Source organism: Paroedura picta, chromosome 10, assembly GCF_049243985.1.
Source record: "Paroedura picta isolate Pp20150507F chromosome 10, Ppicta_v3.0, whole genome shotgun sequence".
NCBI classification, from domain to species: Eukaryota; Metazoa; Chordata; class Lepidosauria; order Squamata; family Gekkonidae; genus Paroedura; species Paroedura picta.
The window spans coordinates 77,624,097-77,647,170 of NC_135378.1; the positions used below are offsets into that span (position 1 = coordinate 77,624,097).

The 23,074-nt window shown below is 46.7% G+C and overlaps 1 protein-coding gene across 5 annotated transcripts in view; it reads left to right on the plus strand.

The window, feature by feature from the left end:
* MAPK10 (mitogen-activated protein kinase 10) overlaps positions 1 to 23,074 on the plus strand; it is a 216,222-nt gene that overhangs the window by 36,083 nt on the left and 157,065 nt on the right. For all 5 annotated transcript variants that reach the window (XM_077300996.1, XM_077301000.1, XM_077300999.1 and 2 more), the window contains exon 2: positions 18,516 to 18,728. The gene's annotated coding sequence lies outside the window, so the exon portion shown is untranslated. The remainder of the gene's footprint in view (positions 1 to 18,515; positions 18,729 to 23,074) is intronic.

The window sequence follows — 23,074 nt, forward strand, 5'->3', positions numbered from 1 at the left end:
ACCACTATTAGATTAGATTGAGGGGAACTTGGGGGGGGGGTCTCTTCCCACACTTCCGCCATCTTGCCAATCACTTTTTCCACCTCCCATCTAGAAAAACTGAGTCATCTAATCTGAACCCTCCAAGGTGTGACGTTCCCCCACAAAACAGACTGGGAGGGTTAGTGTGTTATCACTGTCAGCCAGAGGGTCATACAAGAGCTTTCTGTCCAAAATTAGAGAAGGGAAAATCCCAAACATCACCCCAAATTGTCAGAAGACTGAAAGGGACTAAGCCAACCATAGAAACCCTAGTGGCCAACTCTGAGCCACAAGAAACACAAACAGACCAACCAGCCCAGGTCCTCCTTGGTGGAGACAAGGGTCTTGCTCAGGAAAGTTCTTCATTTGGGAGAGGGATGAATAAAACTTTAGAGGTGGAGCTGGGGATAGGCAGGTTTGGGGTGACGTAGACATTTTCTCCAGGGGAACTGATCTCTGTTGCCTGGAGAGGAGCCACAAAACCAGGGGATCCCCAGTCTCACCTAGGGACCGGCATCCCTAATGCCGGCCTGCAAGTGTGGCCTTTTTCTAATTTTTTAAAGAACCCCCAAACCCGCCATTAAACACCCCCTCCCCAACTTCCCTTGTCGCCTTGCGTCAGCAAAGGGAAAAGATGCATCATCAACCAACCACCTTAAGAAATACGGCCGATCTTGTGCTGCAGCATGAGGTGCGGAATAAATAATTAAGTCTGCCTCTGTGAAAAACATTCCACAGCAGGGAAGGAATAAAGAATCATCCTCGAAGAGAAAATCTATTAAGTCACGCAGTGAGAAATTAGGCGGGGAGGGTGGAGAAGCCAAGCTATCATAAATAGCTACTTGGGGAAGTGGAGGCTGCCTTGGAAATGAGGAGTGGGGAGTCTGGAGGTGAGAGGGAGAAGAATATTTCTGTGCATCCGCGGGTGGCTGCCATTTCCAAGTTTAAAGTCCTCCCTCGGTGCAGCTTGCTGATATTTTTTTGCAAATGCCGCCACACCGTTAATGGAGCAGGCATGAGAGTCGCTAATGCAAAGAGGCAATACGCCACATGCATTGATCAGCAACTTTCGGGCTTCATCGAGGCTCCGTATTATCCTCGGCATTGTGTATAAAAGAGCACTCCCAGTATTCTATCATAGAATCATAGAGTTGGAAGGGGCCATGCAGGCCATCTAGTCCAACCCCCTGCTCAACGCAGGATCAGCCCAGAGCATCCTAAAGCATCCAAGAAAAGTGTGTATCCAACCTTTGCTTGAAGACTGCCAGTGAGGGGGAGCTCACCACCTCCTTAGGCAGCCTACTCCACTGCTGAACTACTCTGACTGTGAAAAATGTGAAAAATTCACATGGGGTTGTGCCAGCGAAAGGAAAGGGTAGCATGACAGTCCGTCATGCTCTTGTGCATAAAAAGGCTTGTGGGGACGAGCAGTCTTCTAGGTTCCTCCTCCACCATCGGGCACCTCTATTTGGGCCAAAACGTTTGCATTACGTAGAGGTGCCAGTCTCCAAGTGGCATCTCAGAACTTGAGTCGGCTTGGTGTAGCGGTTAGGAGTGCAGACTTCTAATCTGGTGAGCTGGATTTGATTGCAGTGACTGTAAGCTGCTTTGAGACTCCTTCAGGTAGAGAAAAGCAGCATATAAGAACCAGCTCTTCTTCTTCTTCCTTGGAAGAACACCATTCAGATCCTTGGAGGTCTCCCATCTAAACAGTAGCCTGGGTCAGCCTTGCTTAAGTTTGGAGTTCTGACAGGTTCAGGCCTGCCAGATCTATTCAGGTTAGACCAGCAACTCAGAGGCATGGATAGATGGCCTCTGGGAATGACCTGAAAGACACAGCCAGATGCCTGGATAGGAGACCTCTAAAAGCTTGATTGCAGAGTTTTCTAGAGATTGCACCATCTGGGCCACCTTCAGTTCCACAGAGAAAGAAAGGGAGGATATAAACACATTTAAATTCACACCAATGAAGCCTGCAACAGGTGATGCTCCTAAACATCAAACTGCTCTGTTTGTTCTTCAATTCTTCACAGACAACCTGGGCCAGGGCCTTCTCGGTCCTGGCCCTTACGTGTTGGAATGAGCTCCTGGAAGAACGAAGGGCCTTGTCGGAGCTAGCAAGTTCGACAAGGTCTACAAGACGGAGCCCTTCCGCCAGGCATTCGATTGAGGCCAGAATGTTGTTACCATCTAATGGACCCTCTTCTATATAACAGCAACCCCCCATTACGAAAACCATGTGACGAAGCTTACATATATTTTATTTACTGTAAATTGAAGTTTTTATTGGAATTGTTTTATTGACTGTGCTGGTTTTTATGGCTATGAGCCGTGGCGAGAAGGATACAATTCCAAGAAATAAATCAAGAATAAAAAAAGAATAGCCTCCCCAGTGTCTTGTTGTTAACAGCCTTGCTCAAGTCTTGCATGCAGAAGACTATGGCTTCCTTTAAGACCATCCACTCCATGTTGCGTCTTTCCCTGCGGCCTTCAACTTTCCCCAGCGCTATTGTCTTTTCCCGTGAGTCCTGGCTTCTCGTCATGTGACCAAACTAAATAAGTTCTGTTCAGTCACTTTAGTTTTCAGGAAGAATTCGCGACTGATTGACCCAGATGATGATCATCATGGTGTGAAATTTGGAGGGTGATCTTTAGCCAAAAGAAGAAAGGGAGACCAACATATGCCACCCTGAGATCCTTAGAAGAAGGATAGGGAAAAATAGATTAAATAAAAAATTCCGGGGCCAGTTCATAGAATCATAGAATCATGGAATCATGGAATCATGGAATCATAGAGTTGGAAGGGACCACCTGGGTCTTCTAGTCCAAACCCCTGTGCTATACAGGACATTCACAGCCCTATCGCTCATCCACTGTGACCTGCCACCCCCTTAAGCCTTCACAGAATCAGCCTCTCTGTCAGATGGCTATCCAGCCTCTGTTTAAAAATTTCCAAAGATGGAGAACCCACCACCTCCCGAGGAAGCCTGTTCCACTGAGGAACCGCTCTGACTGTCAGGAACTTCTTCCGGATGTTTAGACGGAATTTCTTTTGAATTAATTTAATCCCATTGGATCTGGTCCGTCCCTCTGGACATTATTGTACATTACCAGCCACGCCCAAATACAGGTGGATCAGATCCGCAGCCCTACTGGAACTCTTCTTATAGAAACCACCCTTGGCTCATGAAGCGCCGTTACCCAGGTTTGCCACTGCAATGAAGTGCCTCGGTTTTCATCATGTACTTTATTCACCTGACCTCGGCTGCTGTACCTGCATGCGTGCCGGAGAACAAAAAAGAACACCTCATTAAACATAAACAAGAAACGAGGAATCTCTTTTTTCTTCCCCTCAACAATATTTTATTGGCAGAGCTCTAAATGAAACAGATAATGAACCATTTAACACAGCAAGTTTTACCGTGATAAAAAAAACAGGTTTAAAGCGCCACTAAACTGTATACAGGTTGCGCTTTTAGAGTCTAGTAAAATAAAGAGATGTATTTGTAGTATTTCAGCTTTCCTGCTTGACATTTATAATGTCATTCGACGAGCTGGTTTTATTAGGCTGAGGGGGAACGTCCAATAAGTGTTCTTCCACAGACGATCAGAAAAGTCATTTGTGCCCTACAGACTTTTGGGGTGCAGGAGGGATGAACTCTCCTGCGATTCAACGTAAAAAAAAAAGAGAGAGAATTTGACCTTAACAAGTTTGGTAATAACTACTGGATTTCATTCCTACAGACACACGCCCGTTTCTGGCCTCAGTTGCTTCTTCCAGCATCCTTTTCTTGCGGTATTATGAGACAAAAGGGAAGATGTCTTGTGAAAGGGTCATGGTTGCCAACTTTGGGTTGGGGAATACCTGGAAATATCAGGGTAAAGCCTGGGCAGAGCAAGGTTTGGGGCAGGACAATGCCTTCTTTGCTGCCACTGAAAATGCACCTTCCTCCACCCAAGAACTGTGCCATTGTGCACAAAGGCCAGGAGAATTTCAAGCACATGCAAACAGAGTGTTGTGTTATGGGAAACATTTTCAGAGGGTGGCCAGTGCAACCCCTTTCCTCTACAATCATTGGCCATGATGAAGAAGGAATCCCCAAAGGCACTAACCCATTTGGTGTTGTGTTTTGCTGTATATTGAAGTCTTAGATGCTGTCATAAAGTTGGCATGCCCTGAGCTTTGGATGAGAGGATAATAGAAGAAGAGTTGGTTCTTATATGCCGCTTTTCTCTACACGAAGGAGTCTCAAAGCGGCTTACAGTCGCCTTCCCTTTCCGCTCCCCACAACAGACACCCTGTGAGGTGGGTGAGGCTGAGAGAGCCCTGAGATTACTGAAGAAGAAGAGTTGGTTCTTATATTCTGCTTTTCTCTACCCAAAGGAGTCTCAAAGCGGCTTATGATTGCCATCTCGTTCCTCTCCCCACAACAGACACCCTGTGAGGGAGGTGAGGCTAAGAGAGGCCTGATATTACTGCAGAAGAAGAAGAAGAGTTGGTTCTTATATTCTGCTTTTTTCTACCCAAAGGAGTCTCAAAGCGGCTTATGATTGCCATCTCGTTCCTCTCCCCACAACAGACACCCAGTGAGGTGGGTGAGGCTGAGAGAGCTCTGATATTCCTGCTCGGTCAGAACAGCTTTATCAGTGCTGTGGTGAGTCCAAGGTCACCCAGCTGGCTGCATGCGTGGGAGGAGCAGGGAATCAAACCCAGTTCGCCAGATGAGAAGTCTGCGCTCCTAACCACTACACCAAGGGGATCCTGATGTGCAAGCCACCTCCAAACGTTCTTTGCCTGGCTGTCGGACAATCTTCTGGGTACACTATACACGCCACACTATAAACCATGTTCGCTTTATGGAAACCCATTATTTTCTTGCCCTTATTTACCACTGTGTTGCCAGGCTGATGTCGGTGGACCCTCCAGCACTTAAAAGCCCATCTTTTAACCATAGCACCTGATGTAAACACAGGAGCACCACCCTTGCATGCTACATGTTGGCCCCTGTTTCCTCCTGCTGGCTCCTAAAGTGCCGGCAAGCAACGAATCAAGATGCTGGGAGGTGCCCCGTTATCGCCAGGCATTCCAGTTTCCCACTCATGGTATGGGTACAGTGAGATGATCCTTCCCATGTATGCTGCTCTGTGCACCGTAAGGAGCTGGATGAGCCGCAAATGTGAGAATTAAATGGATTCCCTGCCGGGCTCGAGGATGCCGTGAACTCTCCCGAGCCGAGCTTTGAATCCGAGAGCCGCATCTCATTTGCACTCAAACTCATTTCAAGGCGGTGATAGGAAAAGGAGTTCAAACTCCGGCAAAGAAGTGCTTGAAACTTGGAGGCAAACGGCTGTGATTAATATCCAAGATTTTTTATACAGGAGCTTTTCACGCCTAATGAGTCTGAAGTGTTTTACAAACTATAAAAGGAGTGCTTCATTTACCAATAAAACGTGGCCGGCTCTGCGGCAAAGGGAGTTCAGCAGCTCTGTTCCCCCCCCCCCCACCCAGTGCAGCGCATGAGTTTAAGAATTTAGGGGAGGCAGACTTTCCCGACATTGTGAGGGAAACATCCAAGCGAGCTGAGGAACAGCTGTACCTGAAACGGCTGTACCCCAATGCATGAATCTACCTGGTTTTTTTTAGGGTTTCTACTTGCATAGTTTATGCAGAGGACTAGGCTTCCCAGAGGCGTGGTTGGATTTCCATGTATTTCCTCCCCGTGTAGCTTTGGTAATGGATGGATGAAGGGGCCACGTTACTGTGGTCTCAGTTGTGACCTTGATAGGCAGATGTTCTTCTTCATTATATATGGTGAGCTCCCCCTCACTGGCAGTCTTCAAGCAAAGGTTGGGTACACACTTTTCTTGGATGCTTTAGGATGCTCTGGGCTGATCCTGCGTTGAGCAGGGGGTTGGACTAGATGGCCTGTATGGCCCCTTCCAACTCTATGATTCTAGATATGGCAGCTCCACATGTGTGTGTGTGTGTGTGTGTGTGTGTGTAGATAGGCAGGTGGGGCTGAGAGAGCTCTAACAGGACTGCTCTGTGGGAACACCACTATCAGGGCCGTGACGAGCCCAAGGTCTCCCAGCTGGCTGCATGTGGAAGAGCAGGCTTGCCAGATTAGGAGCCGCCACTTGGCATGAAATGCTTCTAAGTCCCCTCTTCTGGCCAGAGGTACAAGAAAGATGGAACCAGAGCAGGACCTGCAAAGCACCCAGTTCAGTACCCTGTGGTCCATCCAACAGAGTCACTTGAAGCTGCTTCTTTGGTGCTTATGGTTCCAGACTCATGTGGTGCTGAATAAAGACTTGGACTAGAGGGATCGTGGCCAGCATCTGCTGAACAAAGTCAGCATTTAGCCCCAACTTGCACCATGAGACCCATTTTTTTTTTTAAACTGAAAACTTTCCTCTTTCACCAGAATACTTTCCCCTTTTGCTTGTAGTTTAAATAACTGAATCTGCACCTGGAATGGTGCACTATAGTTTGATCTCGAAGCCAAGCAGGTGCTTGGACGGGGGAACACCGAGGGAGAAACTGCAGAGGAGGAAGGCAATGGCAAACCGCCTTGGCTCCTCACTTGGCTTGACAGCCCCTTGCTGGGTTTGCTGTAAGCTGGTTGTGACCAACCAAGTAGATTGTGACTTGGCCAGAGGAAAGGGAAGGCGACTGTAAGCCGCAGAAAAGCAGCATATAGGAACCAACTCCTCTTCTTCTTCAGTAATGTCAGGGCTCTCTCAGCCTCACCCACCTCACAGGGTGACTGTTGTGGGGAGAGGAAAGGGAAGGCGAATGGAAGCCGCTTTGAGCCTCCTTCGGGTAGAGAAAAGCGGCATATTAGAACCAACTCTTCTTCTTCTTCCTCCTACTTGAATCTGGTAACAGTGCTTGAGTCCCACTTTAGGAATGGGTTGTGCTGCACCCACTTGTGGTTCTGGATTCTCCAGTTGACAACCGGCGTGGATTCGAATGATGCCCGATCCCTTTAAGCCCCGTGTCATTCTGACACCCACACTGGCCACTCTCCGCTGCCTGTGGCATTAGCACCACCAGATCAAGGGTTTAGCATTCGCTTCCTGTACCTCTGCAAGGCTTTCCAGAAAGACAAAAGCTTTCCTTCAAAACCATCGGAGTGCAGGAAAAAGCGCCCGAGACTCTTTCACGGTTCACGGTCCCGCTTCAACGGCTACGAGAAAGGCTGCCTTGTCTGCTCTCTTGGATGTGGCTGACATCGGCAGTGAACTTCAGGCAGGGCTGCCAAACGTCTGTCTTTTGCATTTCCTGATCCAAGCGAGCCGGCGTTGCTTTTCTGGAATATTAATTACCGCCCTGCGAATGCTGCCGTTGAATGCCGTTGAAACCTAGGTGATAAATCATATGGGAAGAACAAGGATGGGGAAGTAGCGTCTTAAAAAGAAAAACATTAAAATTAATTGGTTTAGGTGCTAGGAGACCGTCTCCCATAATGCCATCCGCAGGGCTGTTCTGCTTTCATTGGGTAGGTGGGCTTAATCGTCAAAGTGCAGGGACTGTATCCCGGGGAGATGATGGCTGCCTAATGCAGATTTAATTTGCCGCCCGTATGCTGAGACTTGATCTGCATGTTGAATGCCGCTGCAAAGAGCATCTCTGTCATGAGTTTTCCACCCTCCCACTGTAAACCGAAGCTGCCTTTGTCATGTGAACCGAAAGTGACTTCCTTTGCCGACCAGATGATGCCACTGATACAGAAAAAGGGTACTTTGCTACATGCCATGAGAATGGCGTTGGAGAGATGGGGTCACGCTGAGCTGTAGGAGCTGGAGTCATACTCCTTTTTCTAGGCAAGTGAATTTGTTGATGCCCTCCCCCCCAGTGCCTTTTCAGTGATGGCCCCTCAGTTTGGTGGAACAGGCACTCAGATATTTCAGAACAATCCCTGCATGGCTGCCTTTTAGTCACCTCTGTGTATTGCAGAGTTGTTCAGGTGGGCATTCCTACAAGAACTGTGCTTGCAGATGTATTTGTTGCACCAGGGATCAATGTTTTCTTCTATTTTGGAATTGTTTATTTGTATTTATAGTCCAGGAGGGACGGCAACATTGTGTAACCCAGTCTCGTCAGATCTTTGATGCTAAGCAGGGTCAGTACGTGGAAGGGAGACCACCAAGGAAGACTCTGCAGAGGTAAACCTCTGCTTCTCCCTGGCCTTGAAAGCCCCTTTCTTGGGTGGCCATAAATCGGCTGCAGCTTGACGGCGCTTTACACCAAAAATTTATAGTCTGCGTTTCTTGTTGAGACACAAAACCAATTGCAGGATATAAAACAAACTATGAATACTAGATTAACCAGCCTGTGTAGGTTTTCTGCTGTTTACTTATCATAGTGTGTTTATGATGTTTTTAAGTTAACACCGTGACCTGCTTTGAACTCTGTTGGGGAAAGGCAGATGAAAACTGACATAGTCAATCAGTTGTTTAAGATTGTGGGTCCCCCATCCCTGTCCAGGTGTGCCACCCACCACGGCTGCCCGTGCCAGGGGTTGGTTGCTCTCAGCTAAGCCCCACATGCTGGAAGTATTTCTCCTCTCGTACATCTGATAAAGTCAGCTCTGACTTGCAAAAGCTTCTTCTAGGATACATTCTGTTTAGATTCTGAAGTGCCACTTGTCACTTTTAAAATTTTTTGCTGCTACAGACTACCCATTTAAGAATAATTTCCTTCTGATAGCACTGTCATTGTGTCAGCCGCTAAACTTGGCTCCGGTTATCAATAAATGCTCATCTGTTTATTGATCGGAGTTCGGACGCCGTAAGTTCCTGAATGCTTTCGTATGCTGCACTTACCAGCAGATTCTAGCCTAATTTATGCAAGAATATTTGATATAGAATTTGTTTGCAGAGCTCACATGGTGCTTCTTATACACAAGATTCACAAAAGCTTCATTTTAGATATATCACCCCACCTTCCTTCCTTCCTTCCTTCCTTCCTTCCTTCCTTCCTTCCTTCCTTCCTTCCTTCCTTCCTTCCTTCCTTCCTTCCTTCCTTCCTGTATCTCCCCTGGCCATTTCTCCTTCCTTCCTTCCTTCCTTCCTTCCTTCCTTCCTTCCTTCCTTCCTTCCTTCCTTCCTTCCTTCCTTCCTTCCTTCCTTCCTTCCTTCCTTCCTTCCTCTTATTTGTCGTTTTGAATGATATTTAGATCACAGAAAACACACCACGTTTTGATTTTATAATTAGGACCAGTATGTACTCCAGTAATTGCCAAAGGGATTCCAAATCCTATCATCTTCCGTGGGTTAATAATGTGTGTTTAGCAACTGTCAGAGACGTTATTGCAGTTGCCACCACTAGATGTCGCTGTGCTGTGTTAAAATTCCTGAGCCTTGATTATTTGTAACCTCGGCATAAGGTTCCTCCCCAGTATCAAGGGGGCCATTTTGAACCACCCAAAAATGCATAGGCAACACTTTATTTAGTCAGCACTTAGCAGCATGCTGCAGAATGTGAAAAAATCATCTTTGGAAAGGACTAGGGCAATAGTTAAGCTGAACATAAAAACTGTCTTATACTGAATCTGAATGCTGGCCTTAATAGGGTTTAAGGGCAGTGCCAAGCTATGAGATGATTGTGGGGGTTTGCAGTATATGTCTGTCCTCTGAGGCCTCAGGGCTCACAATATATCAAAGATGCAAAAGCCCATCAGGGGAAGGAGTCTTGTAACTCAGATGTACTGAACCTCCTCAGAATCAGGATGGTGAATTCTACCCAGTTCATGACTACCACTTGCTTTGTCATTGATCGAAAGGCAAAGATTATTGAATGCACAGGGTCCGTTTGAAGCTGTTGCTTCACGAGGACTAGAAACTTTACTTGTCTTGAGCCACTTGGATTGTATCATCTAAGTTGAGATGGAAATCTGCAGGTATTGTGAACAATTCCTGAGATTCCACCTTGCAAATGGGGCCAGCTGCTGGTCACCACGCAAAACAGAGGCCTGACACATGGTTAGTTGTTTTGGAGCTGCCCTTTGCTTCCCTGCAACTCTGCAACTCTCCAGTGAATCAGAACTGGAAAGAGGCATGGTGCAATCTGCTGAACGATTGGATTCTGTTCCATAGCAGCGTGACTGGCTTCCTTGAAGCGTTTGATGCAAACAAAAGAAGGAGCCTCTACATTTGCCAACTCATGTTGGACTTTATAGACATTACTAAGCCAGCGTGGGTCTAGAGCAGGGGTAGTCAAACTGCGGCCCTCCAGATGTCCATGGACTACAATTCCCAGGAGCCCCCTGCCAGCGAATGCTGGCAGGGGCTCCTGGGAATTGTAGTCCATGGACATCTGGAGGGCCGCAGTTTGACTACCCCTGCTCTAGAGAAACAATTCTTGTACTCATCCAGTAATGTCTGAGTGGACTCCTACTTGTGCGTTATCCTTCACCGGGATCCGATTCAGAGTGGAGTCATGATTAGGTGTCGCCTTTTCACTCTCTGTCAATAAAACTGTTCTTCCTTTTTTCTTTTTTGCATACCAAATGGCTTGGCAGCAGCTGTATCTCCTTACACATGTTTTATGTTTCATCAGCTTTGGCAGTTCCTGGCTGATAATTTTTTTTCAAAACAATCTTAACGTTGATGTGAGATGCATTAATTCTTAGTTAATGGGAAATAATGGCCTAATCAAAATGCCGGAGTAGTTAAATGCAACATTGATTTTTTTGTGTTATTTTTTTTTTTTATGGAGTGTGTTTTGCTGAGCGGGAGCAGTGTCTCTGGGCAAATTTTTAAGTTTTCAGTGTTGAGCGTGCATACTGATCACAGTGCTGAGCAGTGCCTGGGGCTAGATCTTCTCCTGGACTTACCTGGGATGCAGTGGTTTGCCATGAGCTCGAACAGAAGTGATATGGGTAGAAATAATGGGCCCTAACAGTGACTTATAAGTGGGGTCAATGTAGGAAATGCAAGTTACTTATAAGTGGGTCACCTGATCAAACCCTTGGGGCTGCTCTTGAGATGCAGAAGGAAAGAAGGAAGGTGCCTAAAGCAAATAATATTATTACCCTGGGAGACTTCAACAACCCTCGTATTGACTGGGGAAACATGAGCTCGAGTCATGCTGTAGAAATGAGATTCCTAGACATCGTAGCTGACTGTACACTGGTCATAGAGGCAACCAGAGGAGTCGTGATCTTTGAATCGGTTCTGAGCAGGGCTCAGTGGAAAGTCCAAAGCTGTAACATTTGATCGCAAAAGAGTGAATTTTACAAAAAATGAGGGAATAGTTAACAGGAAACTGAAAGTCTAATTCCTTGAGGATGCTAGGAAGCTGTCTAAAGCCACAACTAATTGAAACCCAGATATAATGCATTCTACAGGTTAGGAAAAGCACTGCCACGTCTAAAAGAATGTTTTCTTGGTTAACTATGCACGTCAAGGAAGCTATAAAAAGTAAAGGGGATTTTAAAAAGTAGGTCTGCCACAAGGAACTGAACAGAGAAGGCCATGCAAATCAATAATTAGGCATATAAAAAGAGAATTTGAGGAGCAGATAGCTAAAAGAATCAAGACAAACTATAAATATTTCTTTAAGCATATCTGGAGCAGGAAACCTGCCAGAGAAGCAGTCGGGCCTTGGGATGACCAAGGAATAAAGGGATTGCTAAGGGAAGATGGGGAGATAGCAGGGAAGCTCAATAATGTTTTTGCCTATGTTTTCACTGTGGAAAGTCTGGGGCATGTTCCCATGCCACGGCTACTATTTTCGAGGAGGGAGTTTGAAGAACTGAATCAAACTGAGGTGATGAGAAATGAAATTTTAGACCTATTGTGGAAATTAAAACCCAATAAGTCTCCAGGTCATTATGACACACACTCAAGAGGCCTTAGTATTAAATCTGTGGTTTCACTGAAGACATGGACACTTCAGCTCCAAACACTTTACTAGAACCAGACAAAGAATTGTGGAACTTAGGTACATAAGCCTCCCATCAAGACACATGATTAGCCATTAACCCATGATTGGTCTATAAATCTGTTCCATGATTGGCTAAGAGCCCACGGCTGGCAATTCCCAAGTGAAGGTGCAGGATCCCAGTCTCAAGCTCAACGTATCTTGAAATCCACATATACAACACTTAGGGAATTCAGATATGAGTCAGCTGCTCTGCTAACTCATATGTGTAACCTATCACTAAATTCTGCCACTTTACCACAAGACTGGAGAGTAGCAAGTGTTAAACTGATTTTTAAAAAGGGTCCAGAGGTAAACCAGGACATTACAGGCCAGTTAACCTAATGCCGGTTCTAGGCAAATTAGTAGAAACTGTAATCAAAGATAGAATTATTAGCCATACAGATGAACAAAGTCTGCTGAGGGATAACCAACATGGCTTCTGCAAAGGGAAGTCCCGCCTCATCAGTTCTTGGAGATAGTGATCTTAGGAATCATTATATACTTTCAAAAGAAAGTACAAGGTAGCTTATTATGATCTAGCTTGGGAGAGCTTTCAACAGATACTGTTGGATAGTTATGGGATAATGTTTTCTCTTTTACGAAGTTCACTATAGAGTTAAGTGCTCTTTGTGCCTCTGAGTTCAGTGTCACTTGACATTTCATGCGGTATTGGACTGTGGTTTATTTTTTCACTGGGAATTTTAATCTTGTGGTTTGTTTGTGTTCATTCCCTCTGAGTTCAAGAGTTCCAGCTTTAGGAACATGGGTCTTTGGACTGGGTCCCATGGGATAATTCCACTTGTGCAAGAGCTCTTGAACTTGTGGAAACACATCAAATTCACCCCAAGTAGCTCTTGAGCTAAGTCAACACGACCGTATCCTGTCTTGAATTTCCACTTGAGCAAGATATAGAACAAGGTATATTTCAGCAAAAACAATTAACAAATAAACAAAAATTCTTTGCTTAGCTATCCAGTTTGAATGAGATTTTGGGCTAGTGCAGAGTACCTCATAGAATAATAGAATAATAGAGTTGGAAGGGACCTCATGGGTCATCTAGTCCAACCCCCTGCACTATGCAGGACACTCACATAAGGTGACTGATTTTGCTTTGCCAGCACCGCATTTAAACGAAGTTCCTGGAGTAACCGCTCAAGGAATACATCCCCAGCAAACATTGAATGTAAATGTAGCCTTTGGTTCCTGTAACTAGCATGGGGAAAATCTGACTGTGGAAATTCCAGGGTAATTAATAAGAAAGTTTCCATTGTATGGCATTATGTTTAAGAACAGGGACTCCCCAATGCTAACGCTTAAAAAAAAAAAACCAGTTATGTTCCAGCTCCTCTACTGAAATATATATTATTACAGCAATATCATTCCCCCCCTTTTTTTAAGATTTGAAGACTTATTTTTTCCTAGAAATGCAGTGCAGCACTTAGACTAGTGTGCTGTTAAGCAAGACAACAGTTCATGAATATTTGTTTCAGTTCCTATCAGCTTTGTTATTCTCAGCAATAACTGCTGTCTCCTAAAATTCAGCTGCAGTGTAAATAATATCACATTTCATGTGTTTTTCTGTTTTTTTTTTTTTTTAAAGAAACCCAGCTGGCATATTTTCCAGCAGAAGGGTTTTACAGTCAAGTCCGTCGTGTCATTAAAATTACATCGCCTTTGAGAAGACATGATTTCTATGGTTGTCTTCCAGGGAATTCAAATATTAAATGTTTTCCGGTTACCTGGAAAGCTCTCATCATTTTGTAAAGTGGGATTTCCACAGCCCTGTCTTGGGGGAATGGGATGTTTTAAGCTGTGCATAGTATGGATTTCCCTGGTGTCCTCTGACCAAATCAGTTGCTTGGGGCAAGAGAAAGTATCAGTGGGCCTTTTGATCTCTGGCCAATATTCACTCTCCCCTGACTACAGATACAGATAGTTTTCAAAAGCATTTGCATCACACACTTCCCTAAGGTGACCAGATTGTCCCACTTTTGGAGGGACATCCTGGGGCACCTGGCAAATTGTACTTATGTTGAAGGCATCATGGACCAATCCCATCAGATTTTGGGAGCTAAAGTAGGGTTGGTGCTTGGATTGGAGACCACCTAAGGAGACTTTGTGGAGGAAGGCAACACAGAAGGCAATATAGAGTTGTTCAGGGGGTTGTTCCTACACAAGCTGTGCTTGCAGATGAATGAGTGGTATCGGGGATCAGTGTTTGTGCTATTTTGGAATTACTTATTTATATTTGCATATTTAATTTATAGTCCAGGAGGGAAGGCAACATTGGATAGCCCAATCTCATCAGATCTTGGATGCTAAGCAGGGTCAGCCGTGGCTTTCCCCTCTCTTGGTATAGCAGCCAACTACGCATACGTGTTCTGCCCAGCCGCCCCGACTCTCCGTTACCGCAGCTTTACGACGCAACAATTCTCCTGGCCTCTGCTAAATTCCATTTACTCCAGCGTGTTTGTGTGAAGCGTGGAAATGAAGCCTCCTCGATAAGCCGCTCAGACATGGGGTTGCTTTTTGTGCACCACGTCTGTTTTCTCCTCTCCTTATTTTTTTCCCCCCATTTTCTGTTCTGAATGAGCAATAACAGCATATAAATTGGGAGCCATTGTAAGATATGACCGCGGGTGGCATAACAGCAATGAAAACAAACCTTATCTTGAGTGCATTGTTGTTATGCTTTTATTACCCACTTATTACGTTATCGAATCTATTTCTAGATTTGCACTCTTTTTCTCCCCGCCCCCCCTAGCCCCAGCCCCAGCCCCAGCCCCAAGCCCCCCCCTCCCCTCCCCTCCAGAGTCATCCTGTGCTGATGTTTAGCTGAGTATTTTACGTGCTCCTGCTAGGAGAAAGCAAAAGGGGGGGGGGGTCGGGAGGGGAAAGCGACTTGTTTCTTTGTTTGCTTCTCCAAATCCAATTTCTTGTCATTAATGATGTTTGCAACATGAAAGGAGTCTCTGCAGAAATAATGAATGGATTTCTTCTGCAGCAGGAAAGCTCAAGGGGGTTATTTCCATTCAAGTATTGAAAAAAACCTCAGCCCAGAGTTCCTTAATGCTTATCTACAAGGTGATTTGACCTTCAGCTGGTCCCAGAGGGCGGTGAATGGCTTGATCACCGTATTCGAAATTTTTAGGCGAAACATAGCAAGGGAGGGGATAGAGTTGCCAAATCTGTATTGGGAACTACCTGGCCGCTTAGAGCAGGGGTAGTCAAACTGCGGCCCTCCAGATGTCCGTGGACTACAATTCCCAGGAGCCCCTGCCAGCAAATGCTGGCAGGGGCTCCTGGGAATTGTAGTCCACGGACATCTGGAGGGCCGCAGTTTGACTACCCCTGGCTTAGAGGATACAGCCTGAGGAGGGTGGGGTTTTGGGGAATAGGAGGGACCTCATTGGTCCATAATACCATGGAATTCACCTTCCAAAGCAGCCATTTCTCCAAGGCAGATTTTCTTGATGGCCCTACAAGGGTTTCCCTGAATGGGTGGGAGTTAATTAAATGTTAAAATATTTTAAAAATCAGTTAACCATATATTGGGTGATATGGACGCATATGGTTATGCTGCCCTGCCCCCCTCCATGGCCAATGATGGGCCTGTAGGGGGTGGCAGGAAGGGGAGGGGTCCCACAGAGTGTCCTCAGGTCTGCTTTCCAACCATATTCTGCATGATTGCTCCACTTCTAGGTGTCCATGGAATACATTTCCCAGGAGCCCCTGCCTGAAGAATGTTTCAGGGTCTCTCAGTGATAAAAATGTTGGGAAAGGCTGCTCCAGGGGAACTGAGCCATGGGGCCATCAGTGGTCATCCTGGAAGGCCTCTAAGCCCTACTGGCAGGTTGACCACCCTGTCTGGGATTCAGACCCACATTCTTCTGGCAGGGAACATTCCATGGCTCTATACATACCACTGTCATGTCCTGGTTTGGGGGAGCTCCACAAGATGTTCCCTAGTACTTCTCTTCATCATTCTCCTCTCAGAGATGACAATGAAGTGTGATTCTTTCATGATAGAAGGGACCAAGGGGTTACTAATCTCCAGGTGGAGCTTGGCGTTCTCCTCGAATTGTAGACTACAGAGATCCATTCCACTTGGAGAAACTGGTAGCTTCCACGGGTGGAAACTGTAGAATATTGGGTTGCCAACCTCCAAGATCTCCTGTAATTACAACTTATCTCCAGACTACAGAAATCAATCCCTTTGGAGAACATGGCTGCTTTAGAGGATAGGCTTCATAGCATTCTACATAGCATTGCTCGGTGACCATGGCTCTGTGACCTCCTTAGATCAGTGATGGATACGGTATCACACCATTTGATGTGTTCTTGCTCAAGAGGTGGCCAGCTGTTGCTGAATTTTCTATTTGGAGGAGGCTGCGTGTCTTGTTCCCAGCTCAAAAAAAAGACAAAATCTTATCTCCCCTACTCCCCTTCCATTTCCCGATTCCTCCAACTTTCTCCGCCTCGAGGGCTTAGTCATACTCTCCCTTCTTTGTGCCTTTGTGCCAAGTCCTCAAAGGCCCCTCTGTCTGAATAAATGTCCCTGCAGGCAGCCAAGGCTAGACGTGGCTTGTTTTGGGACTTGTCAGCGTCTGCCCATGAATCCGAGGGAGGAACTGCTGCGGGGAGACAGGAGCGGGCTGTTTGTCGAGAGCAAGGATTTGGGTTGGGTTCCCCCCAGCGTGGCAGCGGATGTGCTGTGGGGAAGGGACCTCTTCAAGTGTGACACCTTGCGAGCCTGGTTTACCAAGGGATTTCCCACCCTGCTTATCCCTTTGGATGTTCCGAGGCACTGAGGCCGGGTGTAGGTTTGGCACAGATAAAGCTCACTCGTCTGCCTTCCCCCTTAGCTCATCTCCTCCATTCACTTGTTATCAGGCAGTCTTCCCATCTTTTAAATCCCGCCCTTTCTTCAAGAAGGAGAAAGAAGGATCGCGGCGTCCCTCTGCTTTTGCTCTCACGACGCCTTTGTGGCTGGGGCTGTGGTTGCCCTGTGACCTCTCGTCCACTGAGAGTCAGCAGAGGTTAATGCTTAAAAGCAACAGATTCCAATCTGTAGAACTGGGTTTGATCTGTCCCACACATGCCCCACATGCAGCCAACTGGGTGACCTTGGACCAGTCAGTCTTCTCTTAGAACTGTTCTCAGAGAGCAGTTGTCTCTCTCAGCCCCACCTGCCTCACAGGGTGTCTGCTGTGGGTAGGATGGCCAGCTCTGGGTTGGGTAATCCCTTGAGACTTTGGGGGTGGAATGGGTAGTGGCTTGGGTTTGGGATGGGGAGGGACCTCAGTGGAGCATGGTGGTATGGAGTCCACCCTCCAAAGCAGCCCTTTTCTCCAGGGGAACTGATCTCTGTGGCCTGGAGAGGAGCTGTAAAACTGAGGGGTCTGGGGTTTCTAGTTGTGGGGAGAGGAAGGGAAAGGTGTTTGGAAGCTCCCTTGGGTAGTGAAAAGCAAGGCATAAAAAGCCAACTCCTCTTCTCTCCCTTTGGCTGAGTGGGGTCCTGATGCCAGGGTGCCATGCTGCAGGTGTCACTTCTAACCAGTGCATCACACTGGGCCTTGCATTTATGGGCACGAACCAAAGATGTCACCACCTTTTTAAAGGGATGCAAAAATGCAGTGTGGCAGAGAGAGGGGAGTCTTGTGTCCCTCTCCCAGGTGCTGAAATGGTGGTTCCCCCACAGCTGTTTCGGCTCTTGAAAAGGCCAGGAAAAGGGGGAGGGGATCAAGGGTGCTACAGTCTGCTGGGCTGCAGACTCCATCAAGCCCTTGTGGCATTTTGAAATTTCTTTAAAATGGCAGCAGTGTCCACGAGGCCGACCTGTGAATGTTGTCACGTCTAGTTTGGACCTCAGTTATTTCAGATGCAAGCACCTGGGATCTTTATAACAAACCCCCTTTCCAGCTCACCTATTGCTGATAATAAAACCTGAAGAACAAAGAGCCCATGCCTGGCTTAAGTTGTTTCCTAAGCAGAAATGTCTGCACAGACCTACTTTTCAACGTGACCTCCTTTGGAGATCATGACTAATCCCTGTTTGGCTGGGATGGGAACGGATGTGGCTTGTCCTCTCCAATACTACAAAACCTTCAGTTGTGTCCTGCGCAGGAAGGGACAAGGAAAGGAGGAAGATGTGAAGGACCATTGTTCACAAACGGATCCCCAAACCCACGTGGAATGGGGCTGATTTGAGATCATACCCAGATCATACTTCATGACAAATAGCTCCCTTTGCATTTCAACTGCAAATGTGTTGACCAGGGATGGCTTATATTGTCCTATAAAGCAGGGGTAGTCAACCTGTGGTCCTCCAGATGTCCATGGACTACCATTCCCATGAGCCCCTGCCAGTGGGGTCATGGGAATTGTAGTCCATGGGCATCTGGAGGACCACAGGTCGACTACCCCTGCTATAAAGTGCTTTATTCCATGCTTTGATGATTATTAAGGCCTTGTCATGGGTTGGGTGGGTGGACTTTTGTTCCTGCACGGCCACCTGGAGGGCCTTCAACCAACCTCTCTTGGTTTCTCGACTGTTTGGCAGGTGTGAAGCTGGGACTCCAGACCCTCCCTGTGCTGCCTTTTTGCTGAACTCCAGATGAAGCGGAGGCTTTGCAGACAAGAGAACCTAAGGAGGGAGAGCGGCAGGAGGAGCTGGCGTTCCGCTACGGAGCTTCGAGTCTTCCTACCCATAGGTGGCCAAGCACCAGCGTTCTAAAAGGTCTCTGTCTCATTTGGCCTGCCTTTAGACCCCAAGGTATGTGCGTGTTGCCATAGGGATACATGACATTTGCCTACTTCACCTGCAGTAGTACTGATGCTTTTACTAACTATGTCGCCTTTGTTTTTTCCCCAGTATGTTCACATGATCCCTTGTTTGGCTTCCTCTCTGTTCTACTGTAGCTCTTTCCCCAATTCTGCTAGAGCCAGGGGCACCTTTAAGGCCAACAAAGTGTTTAATCAAGGTATAAGCTTTCATGCACAAGCACACTTCATGTACCTTCAAGGAGCTCTGGGTGGTATATTAAGGTTCTGGCCACCCTCATTTCACGTCTGCAACCAACATGGGAGGGAGATGAGAGAGAGAGAGAGAGAGAGAGAGAGAGAGAGAACAAGCAAGAGAGTGGTGGTCCAAGTTCAAAGAGTTTCATGGCCGAACAGGGATTTGAACTCAAGTTTCTTAGTCCACCCACCCACACCACGGAGGATCCCAATTCCAAGCCACACACTGTGTTAACTGCACCTGAGTAAGCAGTCTTAATTCATGATAAAAGAGGTTCAGGCCAAATGCAGAAAGGCACTAGGAGTTCCCCCGGAATGTGGCCAGTTGTCCAATGTCTGGATTGTATTCTGCTCTTCTGGGAGGGGCCACAGCTTGGTGGCAGAACTTTGCGTGAAGCAGAAGGTCCCTGGTTCGATCCCTGGCAATTCCAGCTAAGGATCTCAGATAGTCACGGTCTGCTAAAGTAGTCGTTACTGATCTGAGCAATGTAATCTATGTGACAGATGCGTCTTATGTTCTGGCCAGTCTTGCTGGGCTGTTGTGAAAATGACATCACTGAGCACTTGAAATGCACAAAGTTCTTCAGAAGAGAATTGGGAGACCTATAAAGCAAGCATTGATAACGGTTGAGTGGGCGTGGCAGAACTATGTATCTTGCTTGGAGCAACAAGATACCTTGAAATGTCTCTGTTTTGTCAGATGTCTGGGGACTGCTGTGAAGAACAGGATGCTGGACTAGGTGGCCTGCTGGGAGAGGTTTCAAGATTTGTGGGGTCCGTAGCACCACAGCCAGTTTAAGGATTTGTGGGTGTTCCCTCACAGTGGAAAGGGGTATCACTTAAAGAGGTAAAAAGGGAAATGAGAGAGGCTACAGCCCTGATCCATCTTGTGGGACCCCTGAAAGTTCAGGGCCTGTATCATGTGTGCTGCTCGCGCTACATGGATAAACCAGCCCTGTCGCTCACCCATAAGAACATTAGAAGAGCCCTGCTGGGTCAGACCAGTGGTCCATCGAGCCCAACATCCTGTCTCATACAGCGGCCACCCAGTTCCTCTGGAGGTCCAACAACAGGGCACAGAGGCTGAGATCTTCCCCTAATGTTGCTGCCTGGCTCTCAGATTCAGGGGTTGACTGCTCCTTGAGTGTGGAGCTTCCACTGATCCCTCCCCCATAAATCTGCCTAACCCCTCTTAAAGCCATCTATGCATCCCCTGGCAGCAAATTCCACATTTTAGCCACACATTGTGTCAAGAAGTATTTCCTTTTGTCCATCCTGAATCATCTGCCATTCGATGCTCTCCAGCCAGGTTCCCCTTGTTCCCCCTTTGGCATCTGTACTGCATTAAGGAGGTACACAGAACTTCTTGTTGGCAGGCTCAAAGCCTCATCTGCTTTAAAGAAAGTCACTTCAGAAATCATCTGCAGTCAGATAACATGCTGACTAAATCGTAACGGCAGGCTGTGGTCTGCTAAAAATAGTTTTCCGGGGGTGTTGTGTGTGTGTGCGTGTGTGTTGCTGAGCTATGACAAGCTGCAGGCAAGGTAAAGGATGCTTGTCTGCGATTCATTTGTGAAGTGGGGAAGGCTCATTTTTCGTATGACTGCCTGACTGCCTGTAATTTGAAGTGCCTGCATACTTCTACGACAACAGAAGCTGGTCCCATAAAAGAGATCGCTTTTCCTGTAGTCGACATGCAGGCCTCGAAAAAAAATAGCCTTTGGCTGGTATTCAAAGGGCTGCCACCAAAAGAGGAAAAACAGCTCAGGCAGTTCTGTGCCGGAGTGCCAAGCACTGGTGCAAGAAATTGAGCCATATGTGGGGCAGTGGAACAATAACACATGGGCGCACGAGGAAGAGTTTCTGTGTGTGGGCCAAAATCTCCAAGGGTTTTTAGTTTTCCTCTCACAAGGATGTACCACAGGGGGAAAAAAGTTCTCCTTTGAGCTGTAGCCAGGAAGCGGAATCAGAGCCTGGATCTCAACCCATGTTAGCTGAGCAGATTTTCTTAGTCTTGACGCTTATTCTTCTTCACTAGATGTTCTGTAGAATGTAGATGCATTCCGGCCATGAGGATGCATTTGAAAAAACCCGAGAAAGCTGCCAAAGGAGGATTCAGAAGGAGAAAACGGTGGAGAATTTTGTTTTCAGATTTTATTTTGGCCCTGGCTAAAGGCACGAGAGCCAATGAAGTCCTTTTTTGTAGAATCCCGAGCTGAAATAGATTAAATGTGCATTAAATAAAGATCTCAGAATTGCCGATATGGAGGTATTCCCTTTTATCCTCAGAACAGTGTTCTGAGCAGGGGGGCAAACTTCCAGATTGGGCCTGGAAAACTCACTTTTACAGCCAATCACCAGACGACAGGGATCAGTTCCCCTGGAGAAAATGGCCTCCTTGGGGGGCAGACTGTGACATTGTGCCACAATGGTCCCTGCCCTCTCCACCCCCAAAATCTCCTGGTATTTCCCAAACCAAGGCTGACAACCCAACATAAATTATGAGGTAAGTGCGGCTGTGAGAAAGCGTGTGTCTCTGTTGTTTCCTTCTGACATATATTATGTGTTTATGTTTTGATCAATCTGTTCATCTTTAAAATACTGGCGCTTTGGGGGGGGGGGTTTGCTACAAAACGGCTGTATGTGCCCTGGAATAATTTGAGGGATGGTCTTCTTATGGAAGCAACCCCCCCCCCCCCACACACACACACACAATCTTTGTTCAGGCAAGCAGTTTTCTCTTACAGTTTACATTGGGGGGAATTCTTGTCTTGCCTTTTGTGGAGGGTCATGGCCGTACACACGGTGAGCACCCTGGGATGTCAAGAGACTGCTTTCCCTTCATGGCTCTGGTACAGTTTTTCAACGGGGGAAAAATGGATTGTGTGTTTGTTTCCAAAACAAAATCAGACAAACAAATGTTCCGCTAGGCGAAGGCACATGCTGTGTCTAAAACAGAGTAGCACAGGGGTAGTCAACCTGTGGTCCTCCAAATGTTCATGGACTACAGTTCCCATGAGCCCCTGCCAGCGAATGCTGGCAGGGGCTCATGGGAATTGTAGTCCATGGACATCTGGAGGACCACAGGTTGACTACCCCTGTAGTAGCAGATACTATATTATGGGAATTGTAGTCCATGGACATCCGGAGGGCCACAGGTTGACTACCCCTGTAGTAGCAGATACTATATTATTTAGAATCATAGAATCATAGAGTTGGAAGGGGCCATACAGGCCATCTAGTCCAACCCCCCTGCTCAACGCAGGATCAGCCCAAAGCAGTGTTTCGTTGTGTTTGGAGCCTATTTCAGCAATCTAGGCTGCGATCCAACGCACTCTGAGTTGAAAGTGCTGTTGAATTCTGTGGGATTATAAGTGTATAATAAAACAGGCGTAAGATGAAGCTGTAAACAAGGCTTTGGGAAGGCATGAGAAAGTGGCGTGGAAAAATCCTGTTTGCTGCATTGCAGAGTTGCTTCTTAAGGAATTTTGTGTAATTTCCCGTTAATCCATTCACCCAGGCTGTGGACTGATAGATTCGGAGAGCAAACATGTTCCATTAACTTCTGTTGACTTCTCTGTGATGCCAGAGAGCACAAGCTGTGGTTTATGGTGAGTTTCTGATTACTGACCCAAGTTCTGCGTTTCAGAAAAAAAAAAAAAAACACAGAACAGAGCAGGGTTCTTTCGATGTTTAATAGAAACAGGCAGAATTAATCAAAAGAAGTTGACATGGGCTCTGTTTTCAGTTCTGCATTTTGTACTTCCTCCCCCCTTCCCCAGCTTAATGATTCGCCTATTTTAAAACTGGAATGGTTACACGGCAGCTCCTGGATCCGTACAAGGCTGTCAAACCATTCATACGCAATTTTCTCTGTCAGAGTGGAGAATATTATGAGTGTGTTTTAGGGTTACCAAGTCCCTCTTGGCAACCAGTGGGGGTGGGGGGCACTTAACAGGAGAAAGTGACAGGCTCGGTCAATGTTAATGTATCATATAGGAAGTGATGTCATCATGTCAACAACTTCCGAGTGACGCTCCCGCTTTGTGCAAAAACTTCTGTTGCAAAACCTGCTTCTGACTGTGTGATATTGACAACATG